Source organism: Trichechus manatus, unplaced genomic scaffold, assembly GCF_000243295.1.
Source record: "Trichechus manatus latirostris isolate Lorelei unplaced genomic scaffold, TriManLat1.0 scaffold00018, whole genome shotgun sequence".
NCBI classification, from domain to species: domain Eukaryota; kingdom Metazoa; phylum Chordata; class Mammalia; order Sirenia; family Trichechidae; genus Trichechus; species Trichechus manatus.
The window spans coordinates 17,918,214-17,932,025 of record NW_004443954.1 but is presented as its reverse complement, the minus strand read 5'-3'; the positions used below and the strand labels follow the sequence as shown (position 1 = coordinate 17,932,025).

General features: G+C 40.4%; 1 non-coding gene across 1 annotated transcript; it reads right to left on the bottom strand.

Moving 5' to 3' along the window:
- Positions 1-4,926: 4,926 nt before the first annotated feature.
- LOC111819777 (U6 spliceosomal RNA) lies at positions 4,927-5,030 on the bottom strand. Its single transcript, XR_002823365.1, has one exon. It is a non-coding gene; the product is annotated as a U6 spliceosomal RNA (small nuclear RNA).
- Positions 5,031-13,812: the final 8,782 nt, after the last annotated feature.

The window sequence follows — 13,812 nt, the reverse complement described above, 5'->3', positions numbered from 1 at the left end:
TTTGGTGCTGGCTAGGCACTCGTTTAAACTAATCTAACTCAAATGGTCTATAAATATGAAGGTTTCCAAAGCTAGATCTGCTGTTGATAACCATTAGAGGCAGTATAACCTAACAGTTAAGGGCATGGGTTCTGGAGTTAGAACCTGGTTCTAATTTAGACTCCTCGCTTCACCATGTGACCTTGGGAAAGTTACTTAAATTCTCCAAACTCCAGTTCCTGAAAAGCAGACCTGTGCCTGGCATGCACTCTAAATATGATGATGATGATGATGACGACAATGACTATGATGGCAACATTGCAGCTTTGGCAAGCTTGTCATTGCATCAGAATGCAATACTTTTCAGAAATGGTGGGCTGGTTTCCCAGACTACAACAGTCTGTTCATTTGAATTATGTCTTAATTCTGAGTGGAGTGAGTATGTGAATGATACATGTTTGGACTGGAAGATAATCTGATGGAAGGCGAACAAACGCACGCACACAGACATAAACTTGAGGAAATTTAGAAAATCTTATGTGGTAGTAATAGATATGCAGCAGTAATTCAACCCAATCAGCAGACTGTAGGTAAAACAAAAAAAAAGTTACAATTAATACATCTTTATAAGCAGTAGCAATGATTTAGGCATCATATATGAGAGCACTTATAAAATGTCCGTAAGATTATATATATAGTACTGAGTACTCAATAAAGTACTCAATAAAGAATTCAGTAACTGGTAGTTGTGATGGAAAAGATTACAGCTCAGAGAGCCAGTCTTTTCTATCATGTGGATTTAGTCATCGTATGAAGCTTTACATTCTCAGTATCTTTCTTTGAGGACTGTCCATTTCATTTCTGAAAAATAAGTATAAGTTCCTTCAGGTTAAGTAGATTATTTTTCTTCCCTGTATTTTAACTTATAGCCACACATGGCAGTATGGTTGGGAATGGATGGGAGTTACTGGTTTTAATGGAGAGAGTATTTGTTACCAAAAGATGACATTGTGTTTCTCTACGCATGTAATTGTTATAGCATGGGCTATTTTACTCTATCATAGTTCTTTCTTTTGTGTAGCTGTCTACACTATATAAGGGGAATATTTCTTAATATAATGGCTCTCTCTTGGAACAACTTTTTATCAATTTTTAAAGAGTGATTTTTATTTAGAAAGGTGGTGTGGGGTGAGAAAAAATAAACAGACTGCCGATTTGAAAGGTATTTGGTTTAACAACAGCTCCAAGTGGACTCCTGGAATATTTTTAACCTTCCCGGCAATTTTTAAAAGCTTCTCCCCAACTTTTTTGAGGGGAGGCACCCATCACCGTTGTGGTTTATTTACTTTCTCTCTAGAAGAGGTTTATCTTGATGTAGGGCTGTTTTCTGCCTCTTGTTTAGTCCTTACAGTTCCTGGCATGGTGTACTCTCCAAAATCCATGGGGAGTGGAGACTTGTGCTTTCTTTCCCGGACAGAATGGGAGGAAGACACAGGATTTTAACGTGAGACCTGGTGTGGAATCCTAGCCCTTCTACTTGCTAGTTTTGTGATTTGGGGAGTTACTTAATTGCTATTATTTCAGTTGCCTCGTCTATAAAATGTGGACAGATAACACCTCGGGGATAGTTGTGAGGATTATAGGGTTGGGTAGTGTGTGTGTCTAAAGCACCTAGCACAGTGCCTTGATAAATGCTGATTTATTTTTTCCTCTACTTTCATACTAATTTTCCATATGTGGTGGAAAAATAGGCTTTTCTTATTTCAAATACTATACTTTCTTTTTTAGAGTACGTGTTCCTCCTGATTTTTTGTTAGGACAATATGGTCATTGTATCCATATCACATCTTGCCCCTTACAGCACTTAAGCTTTGGTTTCCTCGTCAACCTAACTGTCTGTGGTGGTGCAGTGGTTAAGAGTTCTGGCGGCTAACCAAAAGGCTGGCAGTGAGAATCCACCAACCCCTCCGTGGAAACCCTATGGGGCAGTGCTACTCTGTCCTATAGGGTCGCTACGAGTTGGAATTGACTCAATGGCACTGGGGTTTCAATAAAGCATTTTATGCTAAGACCTTCCAGCGACAAGCTTTTGAGATGGTGGCAACTGTAATTTTAGTTGTAAACTTAAAAACAAAATTTCTTGTACCAGTCCTTTCTCTCTCAAAGCTTTTCAGTTGCTGCTGAATGGAATGTGAATGTGACAAGGAATTCTTAGGGGCCTGTAGCTCCATTGTAGGAGTTACCTATCAGTTATCTGCTGCCGGGTAACAAATCACCCTGGAACTCAGTGGCCTGGTACAACAGCCATCTTTTCAGCTCACAGTTTTGTGGCTTGGCCATTTGGACTGGTCTCACGTGGACTCCTGCATCTGTGGTCATCTGGCGGTTGATGGCCTCATGCTGATGGCTGGTTGTTAGGGGGGTGGGTGTATGTGTAAGTAACTGGGCCACATGTCTCATATTCCAGCGGGTTGGCCCTGGCTTGTTCACCTGGCAGCAGAGTTGTCCCCAGGAGCAGTAAGAGAGGGTAAGGCTAGTGCCCAGCCACTTTTCAAGTCTGTTTGCCTTAAGTTTGCTATTGTTTCTCTGGCCAAAGCAGGTCACATGGCAGGGAAGGTAGGAGGAGATTGGGGCCCTCACTGCACCAGTCTCCACTGTGTGCGTGCACGTCTCGGAGTTCTACGAAATGCTTTGGCCAGTGGACAGTTGGTCATAGGACTGAAATGAAGGGACTAGTGGAGACCATGTTCTGATCTTGTAGCATTGTCTTCCTCTCGTTGGCCAAGGCAGGGCTAGGGGAAGGAGAAGAAGAAAATACAGGAACAGAAGACAATTGGTGCTTTTGTTCACCCGGTCGTAGTACTTAGATTTTAGAAATCATTTTAGGACAAGTTCTTGAAATCCTATTTGGTTAAAACTCTTAACTGAAATTACATTCTCTGTCCCCCTCCCCCTAAGCAAAACAAAACAAATCCATGACGCTTTAGTAAATGTGGCCACAAAGGTCTCTTTCTGCTTTGCTGCATCGTAAAATTGATGGTACATTCCTGCCTTTCAGCATAGACTGAACTCCATATTGTCCCAGTACTTCCTGAAGGGCTGGCCGTTTCTGGTCGTAGTCCACTGAAACGTCTCTGTCTCGTATCATCTTATACAACTTCTTTGGTTGCTTATCTCCGAAGGGTCTCTCCTTCCCTTCTTGAAGTCTGCTGTTGTTCTGCTCATCTGAAACATCTCATGACTCTTACCTCCCCCTGTGTCTCACTTCATTCTGCCAAGTTAACCTCTGTGTGACCACGGCTCAGGTCCTCAGTCTGTGGTGGAAGTGCTTAACTTAATCCTAGAAGACCCTCTGTGCCCATCCTGTCTCCTGTCCTAGTTCTCTCTCTACTTTCCAGCATTGCCCACTTACAGACGGCTTTCCCAGAATTGTGCCCAGACTTAGGGCCTTATTTTTTAATGCTCTTTCCCTTTTTTAACGTCTCTTGTTAAACATACTTATAAAAAGGTTCTCCACGTTTGAGTGTCCTTCGTGCTCATGTACTTGATCATGCATTTCATCTCACCCTTTCTAAGGTATCGGCTATAGAATTAGCTGTTTCATGTTCGCTTATGGATCCAAGAAAGTAAGGATGACTAGTCCATGCTGGTGCTGGGGGTGCAGAGATGGGCAAAGCCACACCAGATGCCCCAGGCCAGTGGGGTAGATGATTTAATCAGTAATCACACCGACATGTAAAAGTGCAATTGTAATGTTAAAAAAAAGAGCTGCATGTGATGCTGTGGAGTGTGTGACAGTGGGGTTTGACTTAATTCAGGAGCTGGAGAAAGGCTGACTTACCCAAGGAGGTGAGCTGGAGCTGAGGTCTTCCTGCATGAAGGCTTGGTGGCTGCACTGGGGAGAGCTTGGTCTGTACTGAGAGCAATGGGAAATGATTGCTCTGAGTGCATCAGGAGCTTAGGATGGAGGGGCTGGAGTGGGTAGGATAACACCATTGCAGTGGTCCAGGCGAGGGTATTGGTGATGTGACCTGGTGTGGTGGTAGTGGACAGAAGTGGATGGATCTGAGAAAGATGTAGCAGGTAAAATCAGTAAGACTTGGTACTGGATTGGATGTGGTGAGCTGTAGGGAGAAGAAGGTGTCATTGGTGACTCCTGGGTTCCTGGTTTGTCTAAATGGCTAGCTGGCTGACTGCTATTCATGAGGCCACCTCTAGCCCATTTGGTACCTATGTGAATTAATAAGTGGGGCCCTTTCTTTAGGACCCAGGGCTTGGCTAGTAGCATATTGACTGGATTTTCACACTCTTCACCATCCTCTGCACCATGTGGAGTGAAGGGCCTGTTCAACTACCCAACTGTCTGTAGCACCCCTGGTTGGTCACCAAAATGTAGGCTCATCAGCTTTTTTCCCTCCCCTCCAAATCAGGTGATGTTTGTCTACTTTTTTCATTAACTAGATGGTAGAGACTTGGGTGGGTAAAAACCAAACCCTGTGCTCTTTTGATCTGATTGCTGTAGCAAGTTTTGTGATTAATATTTTGTGTTTTCTATTATACCTGTGCAGAATTATTTAAAATGGTTAAAGTTTGGGATAGGTAGTTGAACCTTTATAGATGGTGTAAGTTGGTAACATTTAGGAATAATTTAGTAGCGCACATTTTTTGTTGTTGTTGCTGAAACTTTTTAAACTGTGCTTCAGGTGAAACTTTACAGAGCGAATTAGTTTCTCATTCAACAGTTTATACACAAATTGCTTTTGTGACATTGGTATATGGCACATTTTTATAGTATTTTTTCTCATTCTTTTTTTGTATATATTTTTTCTTGTACTTTAGATGAAGATTTACAGAGCAAATTAGTTTCTCATTAAACAATACATATATTGTTTTGTGACATTAATTGTCAACCCCACGAGATGTCAACACTCTCCCCTTCTTGACCTTAAAAATATGGAATGCTTCATGAATTTGAGTGTCATCCTTGCGCAGGGTCCATGCTAATCTCTGTATCGTTCTGATTTTAGTATATGTGCTGCCGAAGCGAGCACTATAGTATTTAATATTTTAAAAAACTTGTTGTAAGAGTGAGTTTTGTGATACTAGGGAATATTTTTCTTCCTGACTAGAATTTTGCATATAATAAAATAAAGTAATTTAAACAGCATGCTAAAACAGACGTCTGAAGGGTTTGGTGGAAGAACAAAGGGTGGCCCTAGTTCATTTGTTATGTAGTTGTATGCTACTGAACTTCTTGTGAATACAGGATCTTGCTCTAATTATTGAATAGTTATAGTAAAAAGAAAGAATTAGAGGTATAGCATATAAAAAGATAAATCAGAGTAACACATTAATTTTCAAAACATAAAGGCAAAAATATAGTAATTTAACCATGGTTTGGTAGTTAAAGAAAATTTAAACCTACCAGTGAAAATATTTTGCCATTTAAAAAAGCCACATACTCAAAGTTAGTTTTCACATGTTAAGAAAAGGGAGGTGCTTTTAACATTGTTTGCTAACCTACAGAGATATTTTAAAATATAAATTGATGTTAGGATTCTGCACAGGAGCTCCAAATCGGTGATCTAGAAGCTGATAAATGTTAATAAAAAACAACTTCTGGTGCTGTTTAACATAGTCTTGGAACATGTTTATTCCGACAGCAGTCCAGTGACAAGGGCCAGAAGGCAGAAGGGGACAAGGAAGCTGGTGATAGGGAACCCAAGGTTGAGTAAGGATATTGTGGATGTGTTGTGAGATTATTAACCATTGTCATAGGGCAACATGTGTAGTAACTGTTAAATGAGAAACTATTTTGTTCTGTAAGCCTTCATCTTAACTGAGAATAACAGCACAATTGGAAGAGCGTAGTCAATGTCACTGAACTGTGCATGTAGAAATTTTTGAAATGGTGTATCTTTGGCTATGTGTATTTTCACCAAAAAAAAAAAGAAGGTTGAGAAGTTAGAGGGTTGATATCTTGTGGGGTTGTTAATTTGTTCTGTAAGCCTTCACCTGAAGTATAATAAAAAAAAAATATTGCATCCACTGAGGCTGACATAAGCAAATATCAGCAAAACGGGATTTATTGATAGTGATTTCAGTTAAACTGCTGTGAGCTGGTGCATTCAGCAGGCTCCTGCACCCGGCAGCTCTTCTGCGGGAAGACATCTGTATGCTTCCACCAGTGACTTGGCTCTAGCCCTGCTCCATTCCAATGATGCCATTTACTCTCCTACTTTTATGTCATATACTGCCCCTGTGAAATGGGGTACCTATAGCTGTGTCTCCTACCGTACCAGTTACTTCATTTATTGATTAATGGATTGGACTAATGGAAAAAGTTTACAAGTTACCCTTCTTATAAGAATCTCCTTTGAAAGGTTTGAATAGTGATTATGAAGAATTGATCACCAGAATTAGGTAGCTATTGATGGATAGCTTGCCAAGGACTGTTGATAGCCTGCTCTGGCAGACACTTAGAATATGTGCCAGTGACCGTGTTGGAAGGTGCCCGGAGGGATCCGCATTCATGCAGGAGGTGAAGAATGGGTGATCATTTGAGAAAGTGGTGGTGGGATGGGGAGAAGGGGGAGAAAAGTATGAGGAAAGCAACAAAGTTTTGTTTTTAGCAAACAGGAAGAATTTGGTCTGGATGGGATAGAGGAGATGTGAAGATTAGCTCCAGGCGGGCTTTCTGATGGGATGGGTGGGGGGAGGGGCGGGGAGGTTTTCACATGAGGGATGAGGGCTCTGAGTGTGGTGGATGCTCCTGATCCCTTCCAGCCTTGTCCCGACTCTCCCGTGCTTTCTGACCCACCCCTCTCGCAGTCATCCAGGAACACCGGCTCCACTTCATTTTTGACTTTCACTCTTTTAATCCTCCATAGCCGGAAAACCCTTAGATTTTGTAGATCTGTCTCCCCAGCATGACATCTCTGATTCTTCTCAGCTTTCATTGTCTCCTGGCCCTCTCTGCTGGACTACTGCAAAGACTTCTTGTGGGGATTCTCTGCCTCTGCCTGTTCTAGAGGTCTTTTTAACGCTCACATCTCATCGTTTCACACTCCTGCCCCATCTTTGCATTTTCTCCTGAAAACCAAATTGATTGCCTGCCCCCTGGCATTCAAGGCCTTTGTTCTTAATGCCAGCCTGCTTTCTCACTGTAGACTCAACTGGATCGGTCATGGTCCCTGAACCAACGTAGTACCTCCCTTTTTCATGCCTCTGCTTTGCTTGCCCTGAGCACCTTTCTGTCCAGTCACAGTCATCTTTGCCTGCCAAATGCTACCTCTTCTCTAATGCCATTTCTTATTCTTTTCAACTGAATGCGGTTACCTTACCTTATACTGTTTACTCTTTCTTGTTCTTTGGGGTCACAGGTCCCCTTGTAGATTGCTCAGACAGTAAATACATAAGTGAAGTCCTACACTGCGCTGAGCTCTGGAGGTGCCAAGGTCAAGAAGACAAAATCTTGCTCTCAAATCTCCCGAGGTCCCTGTAGAGTCTTTGCTGGCCCTCCCTTCTCCTGGGAAGACTGAGGGCTCCATCCCTGGTGCTGCTTTTGCCAAATTTGTAAGACTGTATTGGGCTTAATGATCTACATTCGTGTTTTCTTCCATTATGTTACAAGCTCTTTGAAGGCAGTCTCATAGTTTGGTCAAAACTGTTACCTTCTAACTAAATTATTAGTGTTAGTTCACATGGTGTCATAAATTACTTTCTTCCTTGCTCTTCTGACTGGGTTGAGTTCATCAAGACTTGTTTGTTTACTTTGTATTCCTAGCACTTAGCACTTGTATCTGTCATAGCATGTACACTTTTTTTAATAGATCTTATTTTTTTTTTTTACAGTAGTTTTAGGTTTACACAGTAAAGTTGAGCAGAAAGTACAGAAGATTCCCATTTACTGCCTCTTCTCGCATCCCTTCCGGTTTCCCCTATCCCTTCCGGTTTCCCCTATTACTTGTAAGTTTTTTTAATAGAAATTAAAACTGTATTTAAGGATGAAAGGAAGCTTTAGTTATAACTTATTATCTAGAGTAGCAATGGTAATAGAAAACGACATTTAAAAATAGTGATTCTCCTACAGAGCAGTTTAAAATGTGTCTTATACAAATAATTTGAGTAGTGGGATATTTAATATTGGAGATTCACAAATATAGGTTGCTAAGAATAGTTTTGGATAGTCTTTGAAATGTTAGGTTTTGATTTTTTTTACTGAAATAGTTATTTATGATGATGACTATTCTTAGAGTGATTACAAAAATTCATTCCATTTTTGGGGAAGGAATTCTCCAAATACCAGTTTCTTCTTTACATTTTGTTTAGAGGAAAGGTTATTTCCTGTTCATAAATGGGGAGGGGGACCCTCAAAACTCCTTGAAAGAAATTTTAAATGTCCAAATAAATGTTCTTAATTCATTATAAAGATTTAAAAATTTTTCTTCACTGTTCCAACTGTACTAGGTTGGTAAATTACCTTTCTAACATAGAGCTGATTTTGATAAGTTGAAAATGAAATTCTAATAAGATTCAGAAACTAATTTTGTTGTTGAGAACGTAGATCAGTTGTTTTATCTGTTTTCCTCTAGATATTGTCTTAAGGTTCACATAATGCCATACCTGAATCATTAATCTTGAGGCGTTTTAAATATGAATATTTGCGTCACGGATGATTAGCCTGAACCCTTTTGGATTTAAAGACGGTGCATTTTTCTAAGGATAGAATTAAATGTATACCACAAGGACCAGTGTGATTGCAACAGGGCAACACTGGAACTTCATTTCAGAATGGCTCCAGCTGAGCTATTGCTGGATGCCAGGATGTCCAACCCCTAGATTTCTGCTTTAAAGAAGGGCTGGAAAAATGTATGACGTGCACGTATATTTAGGCACACACGCACATCAGCACATATACATGTAGGCAGGAAAGGATACATAAGAAACTGTTCTAAGTTGATTATCTTTGGAGAGTGGGACTAGGGTTGGAGGTGGAAGAGGGAAATTAACTTTCCATTTCAGTTTTTATTCTTCTTTACCATTGAACTTTTTCCCTCCTTGCCATGTCATAGGTTATTTTACATTAAGTAAATAGCACCTGTTATAGAAGATGAGTGTAATAGTCCAGTATGCCCTTCAGTTCTGCTCCGCTTATTAGTACCATCGAAGTCATGTTGATCAGCAAAACTGTTAAAAGGCTGTCACTGTTCAGGTTTATAGGAAAATATAAAAATTGAGCAACTGATTGTCTTGCTAAGGACTTTTACAGCATGACAGTTTTAAAGGAGAAAAAAATTGTAACTTTGGGGAAAGACTCTGTGGTCTGCAGAATAATTCTGTTGGTATGAAGGTGCTATGAGGAGCTTCAAAATGGAGTCTAAAGCGGTTTCAAGGCAAAGTGTAGCTGCCTCATCAGATACAGCTTTGCGGCCTAGTGACTTACAGTGAGGGTGGCATGTAATTAGAAATTGTCCCTGTCTTTTCTGAGTACTCATGAAAACCATGGCTCAGAGGTTAATTCAAATAATAATTAATATTGGTCTCTGTCAGTACAGGGTGGTAATGAAATCTTCCGTTATTTGATGACTTTGACTTTAAATGGTGAGCAAGGAGTGGGAATGGTGTTATTCCTCACATTAATTGTGGGGAAGCTCTAACAACTGAACTCAGTGTGGTAAAATACACTGTTTGGAAGGTGTTGAGTATAAAATTTTTTCGCCGCCTATTATTGCCTCCAATAGAAGCTATAACGTGGCATAGAGATAGTAGTGTTTTATTTCCTAAAGTGATAATTATTTAGAGTGAGATGTTAGGAAGGCACTAGTAACTCATCCTTCCATTGTGGGGTAAGGAGGTGTTCGCTGCCCTTTATATTTCCTACTGTATGGCAAATGGATATTAAGCAACATAAAATAATCTGTTATATCTTAATGGATTACATATGCACATTAAAAACAAAAACGTCAAATGGTTGGTTGACTAGAAAACCGTGAATGTCCTTTTTAGCTATGAAAGTCACTGATTCTATAAGTCAGTATTCAACATGTATGAAACATTTTTCATACATAGTCTTGGGAGTTTCAGATGTAGTGGAAGATACATGGTTGATGTAAGAAGGTTATTTTGAAATGCATAAATACATGTTAACACAAATCAGCTGTAGGTTTACAAAGCTGTAAATGTCAGAATTGTTTGACTAAAACCATTTTAGTGGGAGGAAGATGTTTAGGTGGGACTGTTTTAAAACAATAATTACAAATGCTTCATTGAGTAACTTGCTCTAATATCACAGTTTTCTTTTTTTGAAACATTTGTTGACAGAATTACTGCATCTGGTGGCATAGTGGTTAAAGAGCTCAGCTGCTAACCAAAAGGTCGGCTGTTTGAATCCACCAGCCACTCCTTGGAAACCCTATGGGGCAGTTCTATTTTGTCCTATAGGGTCGCTATGAGTCGGAACCAACTCGACAGCAGTAAGTAATCTCTGAGGATATGTTTGGTATCATTGTAAGGAACATGATCTCTTTTAGAGGAAAGTAACAGAGCAAAAGAAAAGGAATTTATACAAAGTTTGAGGTTTCTCAGCTGCTTCAGATGCTGAAATAATGGAACATTTCTAACACATGCAAAATAGGCAGAACAGTAGAATCAGTGGTTGTGTACTTGCCACTCAGGTTCATGAACTCATGGCCAGGCTTCATTTTTTTTTTTTTTTTAACAATTTTATTATGCTTTAGGTGAAAGTTTACACCTCAAGTTAATTTCTCATTCAAAAATTTACACACATTGTTTTGTGACATTGGTTGCAATCCCCATAATGTGACAGCATGTTCCCCCTTTCCATCCCAGGTTCCCTGTGCCTATTCATCCGGTTGCTGTCCCTTCCTGCCTTCTTCTCTTGCTTTTGGAAGAGAGTTGCCCATTTGGTCTCGTATATTTGATTGAACTAAGAAGCATGTTCCTCCTTTGTGTTATTTTTTTGTTTTATAGGCCTAGCTACTCTTTGTCTGAAAGGTGGGCTACAGGAATGGTTTCAGTTCTGGGTTAGCAGAGTGTCCGGGTGCCATAGTTTCGGGAGTTTCTCCTGTCTCTCTGAATTTGAATTCTGTGCTACCTTTTTCTCCCACTCTGTCCGGGACTTTCTGTTGTGATCCCTGTTAGAGTGGTCGTTGGTGATAGCCAAACACCATCTATCGAGTTCTTCTGGTCTCAGGCTGGTGGAGTCTCTGGTTCATGTGGTCCTTTAGTCCTTTGGGCTAATATTTTCTGTTCGTCTTTGGTTTTCTTTATTCTCCTTTGCTCTGGGTGGGATGGGATGAATAGCTGTATTTTAGATATCCGCTCGCAAACTTCTAAGACCTCAGACGCTACTCACCAAAGTAGGATGTAGAACATTTTCTTTGTGACCTATGTTGTTCCAGTTGACCTAGATGTCCCCCAAGACTATGGTCCCCAGCCCTTAGCCTCAGCAACTTGGTCCCTCAGGGTGTTTGGATGTATCTAGGAAGCTTCTATGGTTTTGCCCTGCTCAAGTTGTGCTGACTTCCCCTATATTGTGTGTTGTCTTTCCTTTCACCAAAGTTGACACTCGTCTACTATTTAGTTAGTGATTTCCCCTCCCCACCCTTCCCCTCCATCGTAACCATCAAAGATTGTTGTTTTCTGTGTGTAAACCTTTTCATGAGTTTTTATAATAGTGCTCTCATACAATATTTTTTCTTTTGTGATTGATTTATTTCACTTGGTATAATGCCCTCCAGATTCATCCATGTTGTGAGATGTTTTGCAGATTCATCATTGTTCTTCATTGTTGTGTAGTATTCCATTGTGTGTGTGTACTGTAATTTGTTTATCTAACTGTTGATGGGCACTTTGGTTGTTTTCATCTTTTTGCTGTTGTGAATAATGCTGCAGTGAACATGGGTGTGCATATGTCTATTCGTGTGATGGCTCTCATTTCTCTAGGATATATTCCAAGGAGTGGGATTGCTGGATTGTATAGTATTTCTATTTCTAGCTTTTTAAGGAGGCGCCATATTGTTTTCCATAGTGATCATACCATTTTACATTCCCACCAGCAGTGCATAAGAGTTCCATTCTCCCCGCAACCTCTCCAACATTTATTATTTTCTGTTTTTTTGATTCGTGCCAGTAATGTTGAGGTAAGATGGTATCTCATTGTAGTTTTGATTTGCCCTTCTCTAATGTCTAATGATGACAAGCATTTCTTCATGTGGCTGCTAGCTGCCTGAATGTTTTCTTTGGTGAAGTGTCTGTTCATATCTTTTGCCCATTTTTTAATTGGATTATTTGTCTTTTTGTTGTTCAAGTGTTGAGGTATTTTGTAGATTTTAGAGATTAGATACATTGTAGCCAAAATTTGTTTTCCCAGCCAGTAGGGTTGCTTTTTACTCTTTTGGTGAAGTCTTTTGATGAGTGTAAGTGTTTAATTTTTAGGAACTCCCAGTTACCAAGTTTATCTTCTTGTATTTGTGCATTCTTACTTATGGGTTGTATTGTATTTATGCCATGTATTAGGGCCCCTAGCATTGTCCCTATTTTTCCTTCCTTGATCTTTATTGTTTTAGGTTTTATACTTGTCTTTGATCCATTTTGAGTTAGTTTTTGCGTATGGTATGAGGTATGGATCCTGTTACATTTTTTACATACGGACATCCAGTTATGCCAGCACCATTTGTTAGACTGTCTTTTCCCCATTTAATAGACTTTGGCCCTTTGTCAAATATCAGCTGCCCATAGATGGATGGATTTACGTCTGTGTTCTCAATTCTGTTCCTTTGGTCTATGTATCTGCTGTACCAGTACTAGGCTGTTTTGACTACCGTGGCTGTATAGTAGGATCTAAGATTATGGAAAGTCTCATGCTGTTCCTACCCTTACCCATTTCCCCCATACTCTGTATTATTTAGAAGCAAATCCAAGGTACATCATTTTATTTTTAAATACTTCAATACATAGCACTAAAAAGAAAGGATTCTTTTAAAATTAAATTAACCATGGAAGTTGTGTAGACATATTAAGTTTTTTTTTTTTTTTAAATTGAAAAGCAGTACGCTTGAGAAGGGATCAGTAAGCATATTTTCTTAGCTAGAACATACTGGGTGATAGGCTATTGTTGGGAAGTTAGAATCAGAAGGTTTAATTGGATTTCAGCAGCAATCACAGAATTCTTAAATGGAAATGAGAGGATTGAAACATTTTTTTTAGAAAGCAACTTTCTGTACAAGATGTTGATGTCATGATTGTTTTGAGGCTAGAGACTTTGGGGGAGGTGAGAAGTTGTTCAGGGGCTCTTCTGGAGCTGTTGCTGTCTGGGTTGACTGAGTACAGATCTAGGGGAAGAAATCAGGGAAAAAGCATCACACTCTAACCAAAGTGACCTTCCCCCTGGCCCATCCCCAACCCCTAAAATCTGATCTTGTCACACCTCTGTTTAACACTCTACATCATCTTCTTGTTGCCCTGATACAGTCCAGAAAATCCAACGAGGTTTCTAAGGCTCTTCGCCACCTGGCCCACCTCTCCAGCTCCTCCAGGACCCTGGTTCCTTGGGCCTTTTGGGTTAGTTGCCCTACTTTCGTGGCTCGAGTGTACTGCACTCTTTCTTTTCCTCAAGGTGGCTGTAGCGGCTGCCTTGTCTGCTGGGAGCCATGCTCATCCTGTCTGTCTTCCCTCTCCTGGCTGAGCCCTGCTCTTCCCTTCAGTGTGGCCACGGATGGCTGAGGGAGCCCGTCCCTGACTGCAGCCTCAGTTAGGCCCCGGCCACGTGGCTCCTTCCCAGCAGCCTGTCCTGCTTCAGAACACTCGTCC